At 46.9% G+C, this 6,824-nt stretch overlaps 1 protein-coding gene across 1 annotated transcript in view; it reads right to left on the bottom strand.

Annotated features, from left to right (window-relative positions):
- FAM110A (family with sequence similarity 110 member A) overlaps positions 1-6,236 on the bottom strand; it is a 17,196-nt gene extending 10,960 nt beyond the window's left edge. Inside the window, exon 1 of the mRNA XM_004370491.3 lies at positions 6,046-6,236. The gene's annotated coding sequence lies outside the window, so the exon portion shown is untranslated. The remainder of the gene's footprint in view (positions 1-6,045) is intronic.
- Between the last annotated feature and the right edge of the window lie 588 nt (positions 6,237-6,824).

Raw genomic sequence — 6,824 nt, 5'->3', positions numbered from 1 at the left:
GTGAGATGGGAAGGCAGAGAGGGTTAGGAGCTGGTTGAATGGACACGGGGAATCAGGGGTGGAAAGGAGGAGTGTGCTGTCACAGTATGGGGAGAGCAATTAGGGTCACATAACAATGTGTGTATAAATTTTTGTATGGAAAAAAATAAAATAAAAATATCTATATATATGTGTTGTAAATTTTATCCTCTATGCCTGCGGTTACAATCCCATTTGGGAATGGGTTGTCTTTGTTATGTTAATGAGGCAGGATTAGTGTAGGGCGTGTCTTGACTCAATTTCTTACAAAATATAAAAGGAGACGATTAAGGAAGCAGAGATGGGGGAAGACAGACCCCGAGCCACATAAGAATTTTCAAGAGCAGAAGCTCAGAAGAGACAAGGACCTTCCTCTAGAGCCCACAAAGAGCGAAAGCCTTCCCCTAGAGCCGACACCCTAAATTTGGACTTCTAGCCTCCAAAACTGTGAGAATAAATTTCTGTTTGTTAAAGCCATCCACTTGTAGTATTTCTGTTATAGGAGCTCTAGATAACTAAGACTACTACTCAACTGAACAGATCCTCCAGTGCCCAGATCCTGGGCGGGGCCTTCGTCAGCCTGGAGCCCTGACCCACTTCTCTAGGAGGCTGCAAAAAGAGTAGCATGAGTAACGATTAAGAATGCAGAGTCTGGAGCCAGACTGCCTGAGTTCAGATCCCAGCTCTGGGTGACCTTGGGCAAGTTACTAAACCTCTCGGGTACTCTCTTGTTTCCCTTAAGATGGAAACTGTAACAGCAGTAACTAAGATGGATTGGAAGAAGGGCCTGGCAATCTACTCCGGAAAAAGAGCCAATGAAAACCCTATGGATCCAATGGTCCAATCATGGGGATGGCACAGGACTGGGCAGTGTTTCATTTTGTTGTGCATGGGTCACCATGAATCAGAGGCCAACTCAGCAGCAGCTAACAACAACAATAAAGATGGAAGTTATAACAGCAGTAACTAAATTGTATCATAGAGCTGAGGGAATTAAAGGAGTGCATAGTTGTACCTTTAATACTTGTAAAGTGCTTGGTACATAGTAAATGCTCAAGAGGTGTTGTGATGTTTATCCATTGTTGGGCAGGGGTGTTTTCTGATATTTATAAATTTACATGACATTCTTGCCGCCTCTTCCTCTTCCATCCACCTGCTTCTCTCTTTCCCTTCAGTGGAGGCCTGGCCCAGATTTGGTGGGAGATGGAGTCCGTCGCCTGCGCTGGAGGATCACAGAGGCTCCAGGCAGCAGGAGGGGGCCAGCCGGTCTGGCAGCCCAGCTCGATTTCAGCCCAGCTGTCTGGGTCACAGACACCCAGCTGGGCCCCTTCAGAGCCGTGCCAGCCCCACACTATTTCTGGAGTCCCCCCGAGACACTCCTGCTCTGGCCTGCCCGGGAGTCAGCCTTGCCCAGGGTGCTTTGTACAAACCTCAGGGAAGGCAGAGGTGAGCAGGCTGCGGGAGGGGTATGAGGGTGGACCCCGAGGGCAGCAACCTCCTGCCTGGCCCACCAGCTGCCCACCTCTACCAGCTTGATCCTCTGGACCTCGGTTTGCACCTCTGAAAACAAGGACAAAGGGGCTTACAGTGGGGACTGAGTGAGGGAGATGCCACATGCAAAGCTTTCAGGAAGGGCCTGGCACACAGGATGGGGATGGTGGGGGTGAGGCAGACCCACAGCCAAACCCACTTCTGTCCTGATTGCCCTTGGCCCCAGGCTGAGCTTTGGGGGCTCACCATCATGGCTTCTTACCTTGGCCCAGAGCTGTGAAAACACTGGCCCAAGGTCACACAACAAGTCAGTGACAGATCACAGACAGGGCAGTTGTTTGCACAATTAATATATAATACACAGTGATCACATATGTATCATTTTCAACCAGGTGATACATTCACATGGTTCAAAATTCAAAAGCTATAAAAAGGAAGAGTTAAAAAAATCCTCTCTCTTGCCTTTGTCCTTAGGAGCCACTCAGTTCCCCTCCCTGCAGTTACCACTGTGACCAGATAGTTGTGTGTCCTTCCAGAGAAATTTTAGGCAAATAGAAGCAAGTATGGACATATACATTTTCTCTTTTTTTACACAAATGGCAACAGGCTGTGTGTACTGGTTTCCTCCTTGCTCTTTTTACTCATTAATGTGTTGTTCTTAGTGCCACATCAGTACATAAAGAGCAGCCTCTCCTTTTTCACAGCTGCACAGAATCACTTCCCATCAGCCCCTACTAGTGGATTCTTAGTGTGTGTCCACCAGTACCACTTGCCATTGAGTTGATTTCTCGCTCATGGCGATTCCCACTCATGGCAACCCCCATTCATGGTGACCCCATGTGTGTCAGAGTAGAACTGTGCTCCATAGGATTTTCAGTGGCTGATTCGTTGGAAGTCGATCACCAGGCCTTTCTTCTGAGATGTCTCTGGATGAACTCAAAAGGCCAACCTTCCAGTTAGTAGCCAAGCATGTTAACCATTTGCACCACCCAGTGTGTGTCCAGTCCCTCCTATTACAAATCATGCTGCAGTGTCCCTGCACCTATGTCATTTTGCCAAGAAGAAATACCTGAAATGAGACAGCTGAATCAGGGGACAATACTTGTTAACTGTGACAGAGATGGTGGAACTACACTCCATGGAGGCCATACAAGTTGACCTCCCACTAGAATAACATGCATAAAATGTTCAATAAATGTTAGCTTTATCAAAAATTAAATTAGAATTACCTTATGACCCAGCAATTCCACTCCTAGGTGTATACCCAAGAGACCTGAAAGCAGGGATTCAAACTGATACTTGTTCATTGTAGCATTATTCACAACAACCAAAAGATGGAAACCACTCAAGTGTCCATCAACAGATGAATGGATAAACAAAATGTGGTAAACATATACAATGGAATATTATTCAGCCATAAAGAGAAATAAAGTTCTGATGCATGCTATGACATGTAAGAAGCTTGAAAATAAGCCAGACACAAAATGACAAATATTGTATGATCCCACTTATCTGAAATGTTTAGAATAGGCAAATGCACAGAGTCAGAAAGTAGAGATTACCAGGGACTGGGAAGAAGGCGGTATGGGGAGTTAGTGTGTAATGGGTACAGAGTTTCTGTTTAGGGTGATAAAAAAGCTTTGGAAATAAATAGTGGTGATAGTTATACAACATTTAAATAAATAAGTAAACAAGATCCCAAAGAACTCACAAGAAAGCTACGGGAACCCACTGCCATCGAATCAGTTCCAACTCACAGCGACCCTACAGGGTTTCCAAGGCTGTAAATCTTTACAGAAGCAGACTGCCACGTATTTCTCCCAAGAAGCAGCTGGTGGGTTCATACTGCCGACCTTTTGGTTAGCCAACTGCTTTAACCACTGTGCCACCCGAGCTCCTTAAAGAAAGCTACTAGAGCTAATGAGTGAATTCAGCAAAGTTGCAGGGTACTAGGTCAGCATACAAAAATCAGTGGGGTTTCTATACATCCACAATGAGCAATCTGAAAAGGAAATTAAGAAAGCAATTCCATTTACAATAGCATCTAAAAGAATAAAATACCTAGGAATAGATTAAACCAGGAGGGTGAAAGATTAGTACAGAGAAAACTATAAAACATTACTGAAAGAAATTAAAGAAGACCACAATGAGCTATGATTTCACCCTCACTAGGATGGTTATTAACAGAAAACAACACGTGTTGGTGAGGGTGTGGTAAAATTGGAACCCTCATCCATTGCTGGTGGGATTGTCAAATGCTATAGCTGCTGTGGAAAAATTTGGCAGTTCCTCAAAGTTAAACACAGAATTACCATATGACCCAGCAATTCCACTCCTAGGTGTATAGCCAAAGAACTGAAAGCAGGGACTCAAACAGATGCTTGTATACCAAGGTTCATTGTAGCATTATTCACAACAGCCAAAAGGTAGAAACAACCCAAGTGTCCATCAACAGATGAATGGATAAAAAAATGTTATATATACATACAATGCAATATTATTCAGCCATAAAGAGAAATGAAGTCCTGATATATGCCAGAACATGAACCTTGAAAATGTTATGATGAGTGAAATAAGTCAGACACAGAAGGACAAATATTGTATGATCCCACTTATATAAAATATCTAGAATAGGCAAATGCATAGAGACAAAACTTTATTAGTGGTTACCAGGGGCAGGTGGGAGGGGAAAATGGAGTTATTGCTTAAGGGGTACTGAGTTTCTGCTAAGGATGATGACAAAAATTGGAAATGGATAGTGGTGATGGTTATACAACATGCGGAACGTAATGTCACTGAATTGTACTGAATTGTAAAAATGATTAAAATGGCAAATGTTTAGATATATATTTTTTACCACAATAAAAAATAATAAATATATGCATCCATACATTCATAAATTTATGTTAGCTTTAGTTGTTGATATTATTTCTCTCTTGGAATGACTGCTCAGCGGGCTAACCCTTCCACTCTCCAAGAATGAGATTGGGGGTGGGGGGTGGGGGACAGGGCCCCTAGCCAGCAAGGGTAACATCAACAGCCTGTTCCCAGCCCAGGGTAGCTGCTGGTCAGTGTCATTGGCAGTGGTGCTAGCAGCCCCTCACACTGATTTCACCCTCCACCTTTCCCAGATGAAGCACCAAGGTCCAGAGAGAAGAGGGACGCAGCCAGCCCAACCTGGTTCAGTCTTCCCCTTGTCCCCTCCCATCACTGCCACCCTGGAAACATTTTTTTTCAGCGCCCACCACTAAACCTAGAAGCACTCAGGTGATGGGACCTTGAACAGATGGGGAAACTAAGGCCCAGAGAGGGCTACAGAGATGTCTGAGGTCACACAGGAACCGAGGTCTCTGCCTCCCAGTGTGTCTGTTTTCTCTTGAGCACTTGGCCTCAAAGGGCCCAAATGCCAGGGACAGAGCTCTTGCCTGCCCTGGAGACCACACTCCTCTACTTCCCCGCCACAGCTCCACCCTCTGCAGGCTTGTTCCCACCTCAGGACTTTTATCCTTGTTGCTCCCTCTGCATGGAATTTTCTCACCCACCCACCACTTGTTTTCCTAGTAAAGCTTCCCGACCTTCAGATCTCAGCTCAAACATCACTTCCTCAGAGGAGCCCTCCCTGACCACAGGGCCCCCAGTTAAGCTCTCTCATAGCCCTCTCCCCCTCCTCATTGTATTCCTTGTCACATTGAAATGTTACTTTTGGATATGTGGTTATTTACATCAGTTGTGTGATTCTTAAGACAGGCTTCTAATTCTTCCGTTTGGCTCTGATATTGCTTGGGACAGCACTGTTACTGACCCTGCAACAGTGATATTTTGCTTATCATGGATTTTTTGTATTAATTTTTATTTTTAAAAATGTTTCACTGAAATATTATCTACCTTAATTACTGAGCTTTTGGGCACCCCTAAATTTTGCGCTGGAGGTTGAGTGCCCCACTTGCCTCACCCTAGCCCCTGCCCTGTGTCACTTTCCAGAGGGGAAGACAATAAACTCATGAATAAGTGAAACATTGGACAACAGATGAGGCAAACGCTACTGAGATAAACAAAACAGGCAAGGGGGAGGGCAGAACTGTGAAGTCAATAAATATTTGTTGTAAGAAAGAATGTAGGCAGAAGATCCCCAAATGAGCACTTAGTCCAACCCATGGCGTTCTGGTGAAGGGAAGACAGACCCAACGACGCGGGGTGGGGTGGGGGAGTGCGAGAAGGAGGTGATCCAGCCAGGTGTCTACGGACCTTACCCCTAAGAGGCTAAGAAAGTGACCACCAGTTGCGTCTGGGCGTTTCTAGGCACATCTAGGCTGCGACGTGGAGCCGAAAGACCGGAACTGGATTCTCTGCCATACATCTCCGGGCTGGGCCACCTGACTCTCTTAAGCCTCAGCGTCCTCATCTGTGAAATGGGGTAACACCACCTTCTCGCAGATACGACGCAGTGAGGACGAAAACAGCAGGCGCTGAGAGAACCGCGACCCCACCCACCCCCGCCAGACCCGGGCTCTCGCCCGGGACTACCCGTACTCTCACCTGGAATCCGCGCTACGCGAGTCGTCGTTCCTCTACCGCAGGTCTCGGAAAGGCTGACAGCTCGGACCCGGGCTGGGAGTGGCCGCTCCCAACGCGGCCCGGGAGGCCCCAACCCCGAGGGCCTCTTCGAGCTGCCTTTTCCACCCGAGTGGAGATGCCTTGATTTTCCGAAGGCCCCCGCTGGAGCGAAGGTCCGGAGATCCGAGGAAAGGGAAGTGAGCTCGCCGCACACACAAACACACACACACACCCCTCGGCCGGAATGGTTCGTCCCGGACATCCTGATTGGTCTCCTGCTTCCGTTCGAACTCCGCGCCGCCCGGGTTGCCAAGCGACGACTTAGCTTCGACCTCTTGAACTAGGCGCAGCTACTCGGCGGCTCTGCCCCTTCCCTGTCGGTCGCACTTTCTTCCGGCGGCTGCTGTCGTCCGGGCGCTTAGTTCTTTTTCTTCTTCTCTCCTCGTCTCCCAGACGGGACTTCCTCTGGGTCCCCACCTGAAAGAGGCACCAGTTGGGGCCTCTGGACTGTTACTAGTCCCTACTTTGCAGCTAACTTGCCATGTGACCCCGGGCAAGTCACTTCCTCTCTGTTCCCCTAGCTGCACAACGATGAGTGGCTTGGTTTTAAAATGGCATACACTGCAGTCCCGAAATTTGTCCTAAAAAAAATGATCAAAATATGAGCAAAGATTAGTATAGTCCAGCGTTATTCCCCATAGCAAAACAGAGAAAAAAATTAAATGACCAGCGGAAAGGGGTTGATTATATAAGTCCATCCT

The sequence above is a fragment of the Trichechus manatus genome, unplaced genomic scaffold (genome assembly GCF_000243295.1).
Source record: "Trichechus manatus latirostris isolate Lorelei unplaced genomic scaffold, TriManLat1.0 scaffold00008, whole genome shotgun sequence".
NCBI lineage: Eukaryota > Metazoa > Chordata > Mammalia > Sirenia > Trichechidae > Trichechus > Trichechus manatus.
Note: the sequence above shows the minus strand (reverse complement) of the source record. Positions and strands in the feature narration are given on the sequence as shown.